We start from the raw sequence: 19,150 nt of genomic DNA, 5'->3' as shown, positions 1-19,150 counted from the left end.
CAAACAAAGGCACGTACGTTCATTCTTTCATACATACTTAACAAGGTTCTTGAAGTTTGAAAAATAGTAGTCTCTATTGCTAATTGTGTAAAGCCGTTTTCAAGAAGCATTTGACATAGATGATTAAAAGCACAGGATGTTTAATTAATGGATCTATTTCAATTCATCCTAAATGCCACTTCACAGTTCCCCACTGAGGACATTTAAGAGAGTTACATTTAAATTGTATTCTCTGCTTCTAAAGATCTGTGGGATAAGTGTGCTTACTTTTGTTATATGCAAGCTAGAGTGTTGTAGTTTAACCAATTAAAAAATGCTAATGACTTTAAAGACAGAAATAAGAATGGAAAATAAGAATAATTGTTTATAAAGGGGATTTTTGTTAATGTAATAATGTTAAAGGTAAAATGATATCTATTAAAGGGCCACTGTAAGCAAATTTTAACAATGCTTGTTATGAGATAACTATATAAAATAATAATATTCTCAATAGGATCTCATTATGAGATCTTTACCGTATATCGCCGTAATCTTCTTTCAGAAATGTATTTCTTTCCAAACCCACTCTGTGGGTATCTTTCGCTCCTCTCCAATCCTGGAAGACAACAGCAGTTGGAATATGGCGCCAAAAATTCTATCTGCGCATGCGCAAGATTGTGCAGCGTCACCGCAAACGTCACTCCCTGAAAGACTGCCTGTAACATAGTAGACCCGCTCGATCGATCATACATCAGAAGATCCAGCTGCGCTTTGACAGGTAAGTGTTGTACACTTATAGTAATAACGAGCAATCTTAATAAATATTTAAAGAGAATATTGGTAGCGACTTATTATAAAAACCATACAAATAGAATATACAATTAATATAATTTAGATAAATTGCCTTATTTAATAATACATATAAGTTTATAAAACATATGTGTGTATAAATAGGTCTTAAAAAAAATATATCTCCTAAGCTTACATTCCTTTTTGAGCTTATACATATAGATGAAACTGGAATTTATGGATATTTTTGTGGATAATCAACAATGATAGCGATTGAATAGGACTCACTCAATTTAAAAATTCTTCCTAAACCTAAAATCCCGCAAATAAAATCAAAAGAATAAATATATATTATATTTTGACAATTTGAAGCAAATATCTATAATCGATGACATTAACAAGTATTTTTTTTTTTTTTTTAATGTTTTTATTAAGGCAAAAAAAAACAACAACGATAACAATCAGGGAAGAAAGGGTAACATCTCCATAGTAATAATACAGATCAATAGTCTCGTACAGTAATACAACATTAAGCAGAACGTTAGTTGAGGCAAGGTATCACCCTTTATCTATGCCTCTTTTTGTGATGTTTAAACACTCTGGTGTCTTCAATATATTAGAGATCCACTCATGGGATCTGGTGGCAGGGGTCAATCCGAAGACATCTATAGAAATTCAGAGAGTCCTCATCATATGCTAGCTTGTTTTTCGGCATGAATTCATAATGCCCCTAACCAAACAGGTCCGTTCAGGGGACCAGTAATTGCACTGAACCATTGCTTCCATAGGGGACAAGATGATGAGGTCAATAATAAAAAACAGTTTCATTGTATATAAATTGTAGGCAAACTTTGAGTGAAATATACAAACATACAAATAAAGTACAAAACAACACTATAAAAATTATTCTACTGGTTGATATCAGTGATGTACCAGAACTGATCTCAGTTGCCACTGTAAAGATAGATTGACATATGCTGAACATTAGTAGAAACTTGAACATTAGTGAAACTATAGTTCCAAAACTCTTTGATAAACCAAAATACAATAAACAAAGGAGAATTTCCTATATTAGGGCCCGAAGAACCTTTTTACATGTATGCAGGGGAAAACTTAAGTTTAGGACTTCGGACTGGGTAGAGACTGCTTAACTCTACCAGAAGAGAGTGCGGAGGAGAAAGTATTCGTCCCTACCGCACAAGAGTGGTAGGGGGCGGGAGATAGTCCAGTAATAAATTACACTAACTTTGCTGGGTAGCACACTCAACAGTTATATAAGTACTAATATTGTGGATAGGGTTGTAGAGAGGTTTCAGGTACAGCCAAATCCCAGGGGATCACACGATGCATGTTATTCTATTCGCAATGCGCATTAATAGTTATGGAGAAGTGTATATTTTGAACACAGTTTGGTAGGGAGGATAACCAGATGCTAGAATTTACTTATTGTCTGATGTAGGGCACCATAGTGGGGGTAATGTCTTCTACATTTACTATTATGGACTTAGGATTAAATATTAGCAGTGTTTAGCAGGTGTGCATAAATCTAGATAACCAGATAACTATATCCTGTAAAGCAATACGCACTGGAAAAAATGGCATTATTAATAGTTAGGCATAATACTTCCTAGCCACCCAGCAAGGGGGTCGCAGCATAATATGAAGCTGTAGACTTACAGGAGAGACAGCCAACATCCCCCCAAATGGATCAGACACATGAGCTAAAGTAATAAATATCTTGTATATAGGGAAACGACCGTCAGAACCAGATCACAAATACAGGGAGCTATTAGTATAAGGGTCTGTTGGGAAAGCTTACTGCACATCTCTGGGGTACAAATCAGCAGGAGGCAATAAATGCAAATGATAAATTCAGAGGTTTAAGTTGGACAGACCTGAGCAATCTTGTACAGTTATAAAGTGAGTAAACATAAACATATTCTTTGAAAGAAACAGCGTGACCCGAATTTCCAACCAAGATAAACATAGGGGACCTGTCTAAATTCAGGCCACATGGCTTCATACCTACAGATTCCCCCCACATAGGCACTAACTGATACCCCAGTAGTTATATACCAATCTATGCATATAAAAGGTGGGTATATAGAAGTGTTAACAAACTGTAGTACATATTGCCTATCTATGGGTAATTATCACAATAGTTTTAAGCTTAGATGAACTCAGAGCACTATACAGGAGATAATAAGAGGTATAATACATATAACAAAAGCTAAGTCCCTCTTGTGCCTCCATAGGCTGCTAGGATGGGAACAAATCGCAAATATATATCCTATATATCCTATAATATATTTTGTACAGTTATACATCGCTCGGGGCCAGCCAAGGAGAAAGGTGCACTCAGGTATCTGTTCTCATCACCAATTAGTAGTGCGGGAGAGTATAGTGCAGAGCAGGCATATATATAACAGCCACCGGTATGCTTAGGTAGTATTTACATCTTTTGCCAATATGTCCCCATTAGTTCTACACTTAGTAACACAGCAGGAGGGTACAAATCCCCACACTTTTAGACATTGGTCTTCATGGATGCAGGTTATATCTGTAATAAAGTCACTTGAGGGTCCAGCAAAGAATCTTGGCCATGTGGCCATCTGCTAATGCCGGTCCATCACTGTGAGTAGGTCTCCACATTTACCCAATGCCGGACCGGGGGCCATGAGAGGAGTGACAGCACACTTCTGCAGCTTGATACATGAGCAGAATACGCCAGCCCTGTCGAGGCAAGTGCACAGCACCCCATCCAAGTAATGAGATCTGTTGTGTACTTACATGGACCCTTTGTAGTGGAGCGGTAAGTTGCGGTAACATGGGGAAGCGTTCCTGAGAGTGTGCTGGCATCGGGTCACAGTGCGGTGCTTGCCTCTTCATATGATCCGCCCAGTAATTCTGAGTTGCACTTATATCCTCAGTTGGTGGGGGCAAATATATCCCACACGATAGAATCTCTGTCCTGGGGCTCGCTTCCGATGGTGGCATTAAAGAAGCGTTCTCTTGGAAAGCTGGGGATGTTTCAGTATTCTGCGATGTCTGTACTCCCTTATGGTCTCCCACAATCTCATTACCACGCATACGTGCCGATCGGATCGTGTAGAGCAAAGCGTCCAGCTTCTCACATAGCCCCCGTGCATGATCTTCCAGCAGATCCCTTAACGCAACAAAGGTTATTTGTGCAATCATGTTAGCAAGCGCTGCAACACACAGCAGTCAGTGTATTACAACATAAGCTCAGGGTTTAGAAGTCGTCTTTCGACAGGCAATCTTGCTGACTGTGGTAGCAATCCAAAATGGCGCCTCAGTGTGTGGCGATCAGCTCCGATGTAACTGCTCTGCTCAGCACAAATCATTCAGCTTCCCTGATGGTTGCTTGCAGCGTTCTCGGGGTTCCTTCCCGCAGTGTCACCCTTCCATATAGTTATTTTTTCGGACTCTTAATGTGAATAGGGTTAACTTGAATATTGTTTGTGCAGAGCTCCCTGATCATGCGACCATCTCTGTTGCTGGCCAGCTCCGCCCCCCCCCATTAACAAGTATTTTAATAGTAGATCAGCTTGATGTATGTATGTACAACATAAATTTCTAAGAAAAGTTTGTATATCACAGATAAAGATTAGTCAGTGATAAAGGTTATAGGACTATTATTAAGCACAATTAAAGGGACACTGAACCCAATTTTTTTCTTTCATGGTTCAGATAGAGCATGCAATTTTAATCAACTTTCTAATTTACTCCTATTATCAATTTTTCTTTTCTCTTGCTATCTTTATTTGAAAAATAAGGTATCTAAGCTAAGGAGCCAGCTAATTTTTGGTTCAGACCCATGCACAGCACTTGTTTATTAATGCTGTCCAATCAGCAAGGACAACCCAGATTGTTCATCAAAAATGGACCGGCATCTAAACTTACATTCTTGCTTTTCAAATAAACTTACGAAGAGAATGAAGAAAATGTGATAATAGGGGTAAATTAGAAAGTTGCTAAAAATTGCATGCTTTATCTGAATCACACAAGAAAAAATTTGGGTTCAGTGTCCCTTAAATTTAATTATATTATCAAATATAATATACTGACAAAAGGACAATAATAATAGAAATAAAGTACAAATTTACCTGATATACGATGTGGAGTGAAAATCATCAACTAAATGCCGCAACTAACAGAAAGATTGTTTAAAAACTTATCTTGATAAGTATTCAAAATAAGTTAATGATTTAGTTGGTCATCCTTCAACTCTGCATCTTAACCAGCAATAAATTGTGCACTGAAGATAAGGACGTGCAGGCTAATAGTCTTTCTATTGTACGTAGAAAGCCTGGAGCACCGATTGCATCGATTTTGGTCTCAAATGCGCAAGCGTGGTTCCATTATCGCTGAGGGTAAATTCGTCTTCAATAATTGAAAATACGCATGCGCTATTTCTCACGATTTTGTGCTCATGCGAATGAGGACTGATTTAGCTGCTAATGAGATGCATAAACACCAAATAGGATTGGTTATAGTTTTCAAAGACGTAGTCACGAAAATTGTGGGCTGGATATTATGATGTAATCTTCCAAAAATAAAGATGCGGCTTAGTTTTTCAAAATTTATAGGTCAGTACGTTTTACTTTATACATGTTGATTATTATATGTGGTTTTTATTGACTAAAATTAGTAAAAGTTTGTAATCCTTTAAGTATCAATTATAGACAGACAGACATGGGATGGGTGAATGTTATTGTTCAAATTGGAATTATAGAACAAATGTTGCTAGGTTGGTGTTTAGTGAACTTATAAGATGAAATTAAAAGAAATGTAACAATTCTTATAGATGAACCCAGCTAACCCAGTCCAACATTAAAGAGAAAGAGTTGAACACAATAAAAAGATAATTTATTATTTTTGTTTTCCCAACCCCCTGTCTCTGTTTTAAATTAAACTTTCATGATTCAGATAGAGCATGAAATTTTAAACAACTTTCCAATTTACTTCCATTAACAAAATGTGCACAGTCTTTTTATATTTACACTTTTTGAGTCACCACCTCCTACTGAGCATGTGTAAGAATTCACAGAATATACATTTATGCATTTGTGATTGGGTGATGGCTGTCACATGATATAGGAAAAGTGTAAATAGACATAACGTTAACATTTTTCAGAAAGAAAATCTACTGCTCATTTGAAGTTCAAACTAAGTACTATTGCATTTTCTTTCTTTCTTTCTTTCTTTCTTTCTTTCTTTCTTTCTTTCTTTCTTTCTTTCTTTCTTTCTTTCTTTCTTTCTTTCTTTTGACACAGTGAGCCCATGGATCATCTCTAATTACTATTGGGAAAATCACTCCTGACCAGCAGGAGGAGGCAAAGAGCACCACAGCAAAGCTGTTAAGTATCACCTCCCTTAATATCCCTCAAACCACAGTCATTCTCTTTGCCTACGTTAAAAGCAAGGAGGTGGTAAAGTTTAGGTATCTGAAAGAAGATTCTTCAATCAAGATTTTATTATATTGAAGTAGAGCAAGTTTGCTATACTTCTTTCTGGGGTTTAGCCATAGTCCATGTCAGTCTCTTCAGTAGAGCAGTGGTGGCTTTTAAGCAATTGGGAACTTGTGGGGTATAATCCTTACTGCGCCTCCCAAACAGTTTTCTGCTGCCCTGTCTTGAAAGCCTGAGTAGGATTATTCAGTCTTTTTTTGCTTTTCACAGGTCTTTGTGTGGAGATGTGCCTCTCAAACCAAGTGAGCTGCCCTGCTGCCGGGCAGTGTTGAATTAAGGTAAGTGTCTAATTTTTATTTTCTTGAAGAATATGGCACTTTTACAGTTAAATCTGTATGGGACTTTTATATTATCAACCCTATTTTGTCTTAATGGGATTATAGCAGTTATGCAGGCACTGAGGGCTTGAGGAGCAGTGTCATATTTGTTGATATTGCTGCTGGTATGTGTAACGTTATATGTGGCTCAGCTCCTGGTTAATTCCGGACTTGGTGGTTTGTGTTTTTGTGCACTTTATTTTTGTGACGGCTATAGGGAGGCTAATGACAACCAGGAGTTCAGTTTTGTTACGCCCACGATTAGCAGGGCGGGCTTTCTGTGGTGTGCGATCCAGTATAGGGTGGTTTGTTGCGGCTCTGCTTGCAAGGAATATTGTCGGCCGGTAGCCTGTGTGAGCAGCTCTGACTCCAGATCATTGTAATCTCTTATTCATTCTCCAGCAAGACAGGTAGGCACCTCAGCAAAGAGTGCTGAGGTGAAGAGGCTGTCTGAGATTGTGTGTGGCAAAAAAGATTTGTTCCAGCCACCAATAGTTAAAAAACCTTTATTTCTTCATATAGGGTCTTTTGACAAACATACAACGTTTCAGACCTGCTATAGGTCCTTAGTCATGTATACTGAACATACACTGATTCATCATTTAAATACTTTACACCTGGTCAATTGTTCACCTGTTGTCATGTGACTACTCATTATTGTATCACTGCCATCTGGTGGCCATCTAACATATATATTCCTATTGAAAAAAAGCATTCTGAATAGTCACATTGAAAAGGTTTAAGTATCAAACAATGTTAATAAATAAAATCATATGTACAAAATTAAAATAGAAGAAATCTTACGCACAATATGCAGATATGCCATTGCTGTTTACTTGTTATTTAAATGTTAATTTGGACTCTTTCATTTTAGAGTTGATTTCAAAAAATTGCTGCTAAAGATTATATGGATTACTGTCAATTTGAACACTGTAGGCCTATTTTGAAAATAATCTTTTACTTTTCTCTTTAGTCTTTTTATGTGTAAAGATAATTTTTGTAAAAAAATTTTTTTTCCAAAAAAATCTCCCTTCAATTTTACTCAGCCCATTAAAAGGGGTTGTTAGAAAATTATTTTAGATTAAAGAAATGCAGGTATCATGATACTCAGCCCATTAGAAAGGGAAGATTTACATATTCATAGAGATGTTTTAGGAAAAACAAATATTTAGTAAAACAAACTCCAATCGAATTCTTTGTTCATACCCTTAGGTATTAAGCTTTCCAATTTGTATATCCAAAACATCTCTCTTGTTTTTAGTATATGTTCTCTATTACCCCCCCTCCTTGGTCTCTCAATCTGTTCAATTATTTGGAATCTGAGCTGGCTGATGTTATGACCCATAGAGAGGAAGTGAGAGGATACAGGAGCCTCTTTGTTCTTACATCTAATATTGGACTTATGTTCTGTTATCCTCTCCCTTACCTCTCTACAGGTCTCGCCCAAATAGATCAGACCACATGGACACTTGATCAAATAAATACAGTAACATGACCTGCAAGTAAGATATTTATTAATTTTGTATTTTCTACCATTTGTGGGGTGAGAGAAATATTCGCCTTTAATCATTGAACTGCAGTTACTGCAGTTCAAACAGGGATAACATCCATCTCTCCTAGGGCCTATAGTCTTCTGTATGTTCAATCTGTTACTGCCTATATCTGAATGTACAAGGCTATCTTTGATACTTCTATTTCTTCTGTATGCTGTCATAAAATTTTCTTTAAACTCATTCACTTGAGGGTTACAGTCCCTTAGGATGTGCCAATGCTTTCTTAAAATACCATTGATCTTCTGACTAAATTCATTGAACTGTGTTACAAACACTAGACGATCTGTTTCTTTACTTTTGTACCTTTTAGGTAATTCTTCATTGTTAACTACATCTAGTTGTTCCTTAATTAGTGATATTGGATACCCTCTATTGATAAATTTGTCAGCCATCTCCTCCAACCTTTGCTTGCATCTATTCTCCTCAGACACTATGCGTTTAACCCTTAAAAATTGGCTCTTTGGAATGGCCCTGAAGATACTATCTGGATGGTGACTTCCATATTTCAATATGTTGTTCTTATCTGTATCTTTTGTATGGATATCTGTTTTTAAGAAACCATCCTTAAAGTATACATAGGTGTCTAGGAACTCAATTCCAATTTCACTCATATTTAAAGTGAATTTTAATCCATTGACAGAATTGTTAAGATCTTCAACAAAGGACAATAGGCTACCAACGTCACCCCCCCACACGCCAAACACGTCATCAATGTACCTCCACCAGGAGGCGCCATAGAGCTGGAACAAGCCATGAGGGTACACAAAGTATTCCTCAAAGCTATTCATGAAAATGTTGGCGTATGAGGGGGCAACGTTGGAGCCCATTGCTGTACCCTGTTTCTGCAGATAATATGTATCCATGAACAGAAAATAATTCTGATAAAGAATAATAGATAGAAGTTCTATTAGAAACCAGATATCTGCCTCAGTATAACTCTTACTAGATCTAAGCATATGTTCCACAGATGAGATCCCTGTTGTATGTTTGATAGATGTGTAAAGGCTTGAGACATCTAATGAAAACAAAATACATTTATCACCTACATGTCCTAAGTCCTGTAATTTAGCCAAAAAATCATTAGTGTCCCTAATGTAAGATGTAGTGTTCTTAACTAAAGGCTGCAATACTTTATCCAAGAAGATGGAAATATTAGAAAATACTGAACCCATCCCTGCCACAATAGGGCGTCCTGGGGGATTTCTTAAGGATTTATGTACCTTTGGTAGTACATATATTACTGGCCTAATTGGATCTGTTACATATAAGGCCTCCTTAAACTTGTCTGTTATAATATCTCTTTGTGTAGCCAGAGTTAAGATGTTATTTATCCCTTTATTAATCTGTATGGTGGGATCTCTAGTCAGTATTTCATAAACTTGGGTATCTTTTAGTTGCCTATTGATCTCATCTATATAATCAGATTTGTTTAAAATCACAATGGCCCCGCCCTTATCGGCCTCTTTGATGATTATATTTTTATTCTCTCTCAGAGATCTAACGGCTGACATATCCTCTTTATTATTTTTCCTATTTCTTTGCACCAATTTTCTTTTTTTCTCTCTTTTAAATAAGTTGTCCACTTCCCTCTGTACAAGATTAACATATGTGGCTGCACTATGTGTGGATGCTGGTGAAAAAGTGCTTTTTTTAGATAGACCAAAGTGCCTAATGTCATTAAACTTTATTTTATTAATTGTGTTGGTGTCATTTATGTTATCCCTTTGCATAGAGAAATAAATCTTTAGCCTCAGTTTCCTATAGAACCTCTGTAGATCTTGTTGAATTTTAAATTCATCACAATAATTCTCTAGGCAATAGGATAATCCTTTATTAAGAGCTGTTTCTTGCTCTTTTGTCATTTTCAAATTAGACAAATTAAAAATTAAATTCTCTTCTAAGTGCTGTGTGTTATACTGTGAATTCTGGTGTGTAATATCATGTAATGATTTATTTAAACCTTTAAAAACAATATGTGAATCAACCTGTGCATCAACCTTTTCAACATTAGACATTTCATATCCATTCTGTGAGTCATTAAATACAATAGTGGTATTAGTGTTACAGTCCACATTTGCATATGAGAGTTCTGTGCAGATCCCCTGTTTGGGTGATAGTCCCTTTATAACAGCCATATCCCTCAAGACAGAATGAGATCCATCATTTATACCTTTCGTGCATACATCCATAGTCTCTGTTACAGGATTTTGGTCTATAGGGTTACAGGTCTGGTTATATCCTGGAGCATCTAATGAGCTTAGATAAGATATTTTTTCTCCATGCTCACTAGAGAGAAAAAATATCTTATCTAAGCTCATTAGATGCTCCAGGATATAACCAGACCTGTAACCCTATAGACCAAAATCCTGTAACAGAGACTATGGATGTATGCACGAAAGGTATAAATGATGGATCTCATTCTGTCTTGAGGGATATGGCTGTTATAAAGGGACTATCACCCAAACAGGGGATCTGCACAGAACTCTCATATGCAAATGTGGACTGTAACACTAATACCACTATTGTATTTAATGACTCACAGAATGGATATGAAATGTCTAATGTTGAAAAGGTTGATGCACAGGTTGATTCACATATTGTTTTTAAAGGTTTAAATAAATCATTACATGATATTACACACCAGAATTCACAGTATAACACACAGCACTTAGAAGAGAATTTAATTTTTAATTTGTCTAATTTGAAAATGACAAAAGAGCAAGAAACAGCTCTTAATAAAGGATTATCCTATTGCCTAGAGAATTATTGTGATGAATTTAAAATTCAACAAGATCTACAGAGGTTCTATAGGAAACTGAGGCTAAAGATTTATTTCTCTATGCAAAGGGATAACATAAATGACACCAACACAATTAATAAAATAAAGTTTAATGACATTAGGCACTTTGGTCTATCTAAAAAAAGCACTTTTTCACCAGCATCCACACATAGTGCAGCCACATATGTTAATCTTGTACAGAGGGAAGTGGACAACTTATTTAAAAGAGAGAAAAAAAGAAAATTGGTGCAAAGAAATAGGAAAAATAATAAAGAGGATATGTCAGCCGTTAGATCTCTGAGAGAGAATAAAAATATAATCATCAAAGAGGCCGATAAGGGCGGGGCCATTGTGATTTTAAACAAATCTGATTATATAGATGAGATCAATAGGCAACTAAAAGATACCCAAGTTTATGAAATACTGACTAGAGATCCCACCATACAGATTAATAAAGGGATAAATAACATCTTAACTCTGGCTACACAAAGAGATATTATAACAGACAAGTTTAAGGAGGCCTTATATGTAACAGATCCAATTAGGCCAGTAATATATGTACTACCAAAGGTACATAAATCCTTAAGAAATCCCCCAGGACGCCCTATTGTGGCAGGGATGGGTTCAGTATTTTCTAATATTTCCATCTTCTTGGATAAAGTATTGCAGCCTTTAGTTAAGAACACTACATCTTACATTAGGGACACTAATGATTTATTGGCTAAATTACAGGACTTAGGACATGTAGGTGATAAATGTATTTTGTTTTCATTAGATGTCTCAAGCCTTTACACATCTATCAAACATACAACAGGGATCTCATCTGTGGAACATATGCTTAGATCTAGTAAGAGTTATACTGAGGCAGATATCTGGTTTCTAATAGAACTTCTATCTATTATTCTTTATCAGAATTATTTTCTGTTCATGGATACATATTATCTGCAGAAACAGGGTACAGCAATGGGCTCCAACGTTGCCCCCTCATACGCCAACATTTTCATGAATAGCTTTGAGGAATACTTTGTGTACCCTCATGGCTTGTTCCAGCTCTATGGCGCCTCCTGGTGGAGGTACATTGATGACGTGTTTGGCGTGTGGGGGGGGTGACGTTGGTAGCCTATTGTCCTTTGTTGAAGATCTTAACAATTCTGTCAATGGATTAAAATTCACTTTAAATATGAGTGAAATTGGAATTGAGTTCCTAGACACCTATGTATACTTTAAGGATGGTTTCTTAAAAACAGATATCCATACAAAAGATACAGATAAGAACAACATATTGAAATATGGAAGTCACCATCCAGATAGTATCTTCAGGGCCATTCCAAAGAGCCAATTTTTAAGGGTTAAACGCATAGTGTCTGAGGAGAATAGATGCAAGCAAAGGTTGGAGGAGATGGCTGACAAATTTATCAATAGAGGGTATCCAATATCACTAATTAAGGAACAACTAGATGTAGTTAACAATGAAGAATTACCTAAAAGGTACAAAAGTAAAGAAACAGATCGTCTAGTGTTTGTAACACAGTTCAATGAATTTAGTCAGAAGATCAATGGTATTTTAAGAAAGCATTGGCACATCCTAAGGGACTGTAACCCTCAAGTGAATGAGTTTAAAGAAAATTTTATGACAGCATACAGAAGAAATAGAAGTATCAAAGATAGCCTTGTACATTCAGATATAGGCAGTAACAGATTGAACATACAGAAGACTATAGGCCCTAGGAGAGATGGATGTTATCCCTGTTTGAACTGCAGTAACTGCAGTTCAATGATTAAAGGCGAATATTTCTCTCACCCCACAAATGGTAGAAAATACAAAATTAATAAATATCTTACTTGCAGGTCATGTTACTGTATTTATTTGATCAAGTGTCCATGTGGTCTGATCTATTTGGGCGAGACCTGTAGAGAGGTAAGGGAGAGGATAACAGAACATAAGTCCAATATTAGATGTAAGAACAAAGAGGCTCCTGTATCCTCTCACTTCCTCTCTATGGGTCATAACATCAGCCAGCTCAGATTCCAAATAATTGAACAGATTGAGAGACCAAGGAGGGGGGGTAATAGAGAACATATACTAAAAACAAGAGAGATGTTTTGGATATACAAATTGGAAAGCTTAATACCTAAGGGTATGAACAAAGAATTCGATTGGAGTTTGTTTTACTAAATATTTGTTTTTCCTAAAACATCTCTATGAATATGTAAATCTTCCCTTTCTAATGGGCTGAGTATCATGATACCTGCATTTCTTTAATCTAAAATAATTTTCTAACAACCCCTTTTAATGGGCTGAGTAAAATTGAAGGGAGATTTTTTTGGAAAAAAATTTTTTTTACAAAAATTATCTTTACACATAAAAAGACTAAAGAGAAAAGTAAAAGATTATTTTCAAAATAGGCCTACAGTGTTCAAATTGACAGTAATCCATATAATCTTTAGCAGCAATTTTTTGAAATCAACTCTAAAATGAAAGAGTCCAAATTAACATTTAAATAACAAGTAAACAGCAATGGCATATCTGCATATTGTGCGTAAGATTTCTTCTATTTTAATTTTGTACATATGATTTTATTTATTAACATTGTTTGATACTTAAACCTTTTCAATGTGACTATTCAGAATGCTTTTTTTCAATAGGAATATATATGTTAGATGGCCACAAGATGGCAGTGATACAATAATGAGTAGTCACATGACAACAGGTGAACAATTGACCAGGTGTAAAGTATTTAAATGATGAATCAGTGTATGTTCAGTATACATGACTAAGGACCTATAGCAGGTCTGAAACGTTGTATGTTTGTCAAAAGACCCTATATGAAGAAATAAAGGTTTTTTAACTATTGGTGGCTGGAACAAATCTTTTTTGCTACTTGAAGTATTTGCAGGATAAGGCAGATCCTGGGTTCCGTGCCCCACAAGCCACATATCTGTTGGTGCTGTTTTCCACACTTTGCTTTGAGATTGTGTGTGAGCAGCTGCTTTGCGTTTGCTTTATTTTTTTTAATATAAACTTTCCTTTTATTATTTAAAGAGACGGTAGCGTTTTTTGTTTATTGATTTTAAAATTAAATAAGGACATTTTTATTTAATTTGGGGGTAAAGATGGATCAAGAGGCCCCTGCAAAACGTTACATGTAGCTTGTGTTTTGATTCCAATGTTGAACCACCAATCCCTTTCTGTTCAGTACAGGGATAGACTTTTTGATTCTGAGCCATCATTTTCTAAGGAAGATGCTGTTCAGGGGTCTCCTGTTCAGAATATGCCGCAGTTTTCTCCTCAAGTTTCCCAAACATTATCATCCCCACATGCAGTGCCCTGCGCTTCCTCTCACACTCCGGTTGGAGTTACTTTGCAAGACGTTGCTACTCACATATCCTCTGCGGTAACTGATGCGCTGTCTGTTTTTCCCATGCTGCAGGAAAAGTGCAAGACGAAATATAAAGAGTCAGGGAGTAAGGTTTCTGACAGTCTTGGCTGTTCCGAATGTTCCCTCCCAGAAGTCTGAGGAGGAAGATACTTCGGTGGCATCTGAGGGTGAAATCTCAGATTTGGACAATGTAATTCCATCTTCTGATGCTGAAGTATTATCTTTCAGGTTTAAGATAGAACACCTCCGTTTGTTACTTAAGGAGGTTTTAGCCACCTTGGACAACTCCGACATGACAGTCGTAGTCAATTCTAAGAAGTCTACTAAGCTAAATAAATACTTTGATGTACCTTCCGCGGTGGAGGTTTTTCCTATACCAGACCGGGCTACAGAGATTATTGCTTGGGAATGGGGGAGACCCGGTATTCCCTTTTCTTCATCCCCAATTTTTAAGAAGATTTTCCAATAGCTGACTCTATCAAGGAGTTTTGGCAGACTCTCCCTAAGGTGGAGGGGGCAATTTCCACTTTGGCTAAGAGAACCACTATCCCCATAGAGGATAGCTGTTCTTTTAAGGATCCTATGGATACAAAGTTGGAGGGGGTTACTTGAAAAGATATATATACACCAGGGTTTACGATGGCAACCTGCAGTATATATTGCTACCATCACCAGTGCGGCAGCATATTGGTTTGATGCATTGTCTGATTCTATTCAGACAGACACGCCCTTGAAGAGATCCAGGATAGGATCAAGACTTTAAAGTTGGACAATTCCTTTATTACGGATGCTTCCCTTCAAGTTATTAAGTTGGGAGCAAAGATTTCTGGGTTTGCAGTACTGGCTCGCAGAGCTTTATGGTTGAAATCCTGGTCTGCGGATGTGTCATCTAAGTCTAAGCTTTTGGCGATTCCCTACAAGGGTAAGATCTTGTTTGGGCTGAAATTATTTTAGATATTACGGGAGGAAATAAGAGGAATAAGCAGAAGGGATGTTAGAGTAATTTTCGTTTCTTTCGGAACTTTAAGGGTAAAAATTCCTCTCCCTCTGCTAAGCAGGAACAGTCTAAGCCTTCCTGGAGGTCCAACCAGTCTTGGAACAAGGGGAAGCAATCTAAGAAGCCCGTAAGTGACTCAAAGTCAGCATGAAGGATCTGCTTCCGATCTGGGACTGGATCTGGTGGGGGGAAGACTTTTTTTTCTTTGTTCAGGCCTTGGTTCGGAATGTGCCGGATCCCTGGGCGGTGGACATCGTGTCCCAGGGATACAAACTAGAGTTCAAGACCTTTCCTCCAGGGAGCAGGTTTCTGCTCTCAAGGTTATCTGTAGACCATATTAAAAGAGAAGCGTTCTTGCAATGTGTCCGGGACCTTTCCGACCTAGAAGTGATAGCTCCTGTTTCAATGCAGGAACAGGGTCTGGAATTCTACTCCAATCTGTTCATGGTTCCCAAAAAAGAGGGAACCTTCAAACCAATTTTAGATCTCAAAAGTCTAAACAAGTTTCTCAGAGTACCGTCTTTCAAGATGGAAACTATTCCTTCGATTCTTCCCTTGGTTCAAGAGGGTCAATTCATGACAACAGTAGATTTAAAGGATGCGTAACCAACATGTTCCCATCCACAGGGATCATCACAAGTTTCTGAGGTTTGCCTTTTTCTAGACAAACACTCCATTTTGTGGCTCTTCCATTCGGCCTTGCCACAGCTCCCAGAATTTTCTCAAAGGTCCTGGGAGCACTGTTGGCGGTGCTCCGGTTGCAGGGCATTGTTGTGGCGCCTTATCTGGACGACATTCTGGTCCAAGCGCCTTCCTTTCATCAAGCAAGCTCTTACACGGAGATGTTATATTTTCTACGGTCTCACGGATCGAAGGTGAATTTGGGAAAGAGTTCCTTGATTCCAGCTACAAGGGTAGTGTTCCTGGGAACCATAATAGATTCCTTATCAATGAGAATATATCTGACAGAGGTCATAAAATCAAAGATCCTCAACTTTTGTCTGGCCCTTCAGTCCTGTCCTCGGCCGCCTGTGGCTCAATGTATGGAGGTGATCGTTCTGATGGTAGCTGCCATGGACATCATTCCATTTGCCCGGTTCCATCTCAGACCTCTGCAGTTATGCATGCTCAGACAATGGAACTGGGATTATGCAGATCTGTCTCCGCAAATTCATCTGGATCAGGCGACAAGAGACTCTCTTCCTTGGTGGTTGTCTCTGGTCATCTCTCTCAGGGAACTTGCTTTCGCAGACCCACCTGGGAGATTGTGACAATGGAAGCCAGCCTGCTGGGATGGGGAGCAGTCTGGGGCTCATTAAAAGGTTCAGGGGACATGGACTCTGGGGGAGTCTGTTCTCCCCATCCTAGAGCTGAGGTCAATCTTCAATGCTTTTCTGGCCTGGCCTCCGTTAGCTTCAGCCCGGTTTATCAAGTTTCAGTCGGACAACATAACTTCAGTGGCTTACATCAACCATCAAGGAGGAACTCGGAGTTCCTTGGCCATGACAGATGTAGCCAAGATTATTTAGTGGACAGAGACCCACAACTGCTGTCTATCTGTGATCCACATTCCAGGAGTGGACAATTTGGAAGCAGATTTTCTGAGCAGACAGACTTTTCACCCGGGTGAGTGGGAACTCCATCCGGAGGTGTTTTCCAACTTGATTCTCAAATGAGGACAGTCGTAGCTGTATCTCATGGCTTCTCAACAGAATGCCAAGCTTCCAAAGTACGGGTTGAGGTCAAGGGATCCTCAGGCTGTACTGACAGATTCTCTGGCAGTTCCTTGAAATTTCAGTCTAGCATACCTGTTTCCTCCGTTTGCTCTACTTCCTTGAGTCATTGCTCGAATCAAACAGGAAAGGGCGTTGGTGATCCTCATTGCACCGGTGTGGCCTCGCAGGATCTGGTATGCAGACCTAGTGGAGATGTCATCTGTCCTACCTTGGAGACTTCCACTGAGGAAGGACCTTCTACTTCAAAGGCCTTTCCTTCATCCAAATCTCGTTTCTCTGAAGCTGACTGCTTGGAGATTGAACTCTTAACTATCTGCTAGCACCTTGAAGGGTCATATTTCTGCCTCATCTATATTGTTGCATAAGCGTCTGCAGATGTGCCAGATGTACAATCCTTCTGTCAGGCCTTGGTCATAATCAGGCCTATGTTCAAATCTGTTACTCCTCCCTGGAGTCTTAACTTGGTTCTTAGAGTTTTTCAGCAGGCTCCGTTTGAGCCTATGCATTCCTTAGATATTAAGATGTTATCTTGGAAGGTTTTGTTTCTTGTACCAGGGCCATTTGTTGAGTAGCTCTGCTACTGTATGGCACACATGAGCTAAAGCCCTCTAGCTGTGAAAAACTGTCAAATTCATTCAGATGAGAGGCGGCCTTCAAGGGCTAAGAAATTGGCATATGAGCCTACCTAGGTTTAGCTTTCAACAAAGAATACCAAGAGAACAAAGCAATTTGATGAACTTGAAAGTTGTTTAAAATTGTATGCTTTAACATAATAATTTTTGACAACATTTTGGGTTTCATATCCCTTTAACCTCTGGCAATTTTTTTTGTCATGTATAATAAAGGTTAAATAATGTTCAAGAAATATTCTAGATAGTACTTTAAATGTTTATAATAACACAACCTCAAACTTAATCGACTTGCAGCACTGATAACAGGTATTATTATTACCCAACTTAAAGGGATACTGTACCCAAATTTTTTCTTTCATGATTCAGATAGAGCATGCAATTTTAAGCATCTTTCTAATTTACTCCTATTGTCAAATTTTCTTTATTTTCTTGGTATCTTTATTTGAAAAGCAAGAATTTAAGTTTTGGCCCATTTTTGGTGAACAACCTGAGTTGTCCTTGTTGATTGGACAGCACCAATAAACAAGTGCTGTCCATGGTTCTGAACCACAAATTGGCTGGTTCCTTAGCTTAGATGTCTTCTTTTTCAAATAAAGAAAGCAAGAGAAAGAAGAAAAATTGATAATAGGAGTAAATTAGAAAGTTGCTTAAAATTGCGTGCTCTATCTGAATCAGAAAAGAAAAAATTTGGGCTCAGTGTCCCTTTAATGGTACTAATGTTACCAACCTTGGAAGGATGAAAGCTGAGTGGACTTTGCCGGGATCAAACCTGCAACCCTTGGGTTGCCACAGATTTCTGTAACAATGCATTAGCATGATGAGCTATCTGTCCAGCTTAATTATATATAGGGAATGTGGACCACCTTCTGCATACTGACCTATTTAAAAATTACAGAAAAAAATAATAAACCTAATCTAATACTCCTATAAAAATCCCCCCCCAAATAAAAATAATTATTTCACCCCCCTAATCTAACAATAGTATTTTAAAATTTTTTGGGGTGGGTTGTTTTTTTTTTAGATTAGGGATTTTTTAATGGACACTAAAGAGTTGATTGCCCTTTTTACGGGCAATGCCCATTGAAATGCCCCTTTAGGGGAAATAGGTAGCTTATTTTTTTTTTTTAAACTTATTTTTTTTGGGGGGGGGGGGGGGAGTTGGTTGAGTGGGGGGTTTTATTGTTAGGGGGTACTTTGTAATTTTTTTTTTTTAGGTAAAAGAGCTGTTTAATTTAGGGCAATGCCCTACAAAGGCCTTTTTAAGGGCTATTGGTAGTTTAGTGTTAGATTGGGGGCGGTATTTTGTGGGGCTTTTTATAGGGGTATTAGTTTAGGTTTTAAAAAAATTATTTTGGATAATTGGGGTTTTAGCTTAGGGGGATTAGTGATTATTTTGGATAATTGGGGTTCAGGATAATTGGGGTTTTAGGTTAGGGGGATTAGTGATTAGATTGATTTATTTCGCGTTGTGGGGGTTTGGCAGTTTAGGGGTTAAT

This window comes from Bombina bombina, chromosome 6, assembly GCF_027579735.1.
Source record: "Bombina bombina isolate aBomBom1 chromosome 6, aBomBom1.pri, whole genome shotgun sequence".
NCBI lineage: Eukaryota > Metazoa > Chordata > Amphibia > Anura > Bombinatoridae > Bombina > Bombina bombina.
This window is presented reverse-complemented; position numbering follows the sequence as displayed.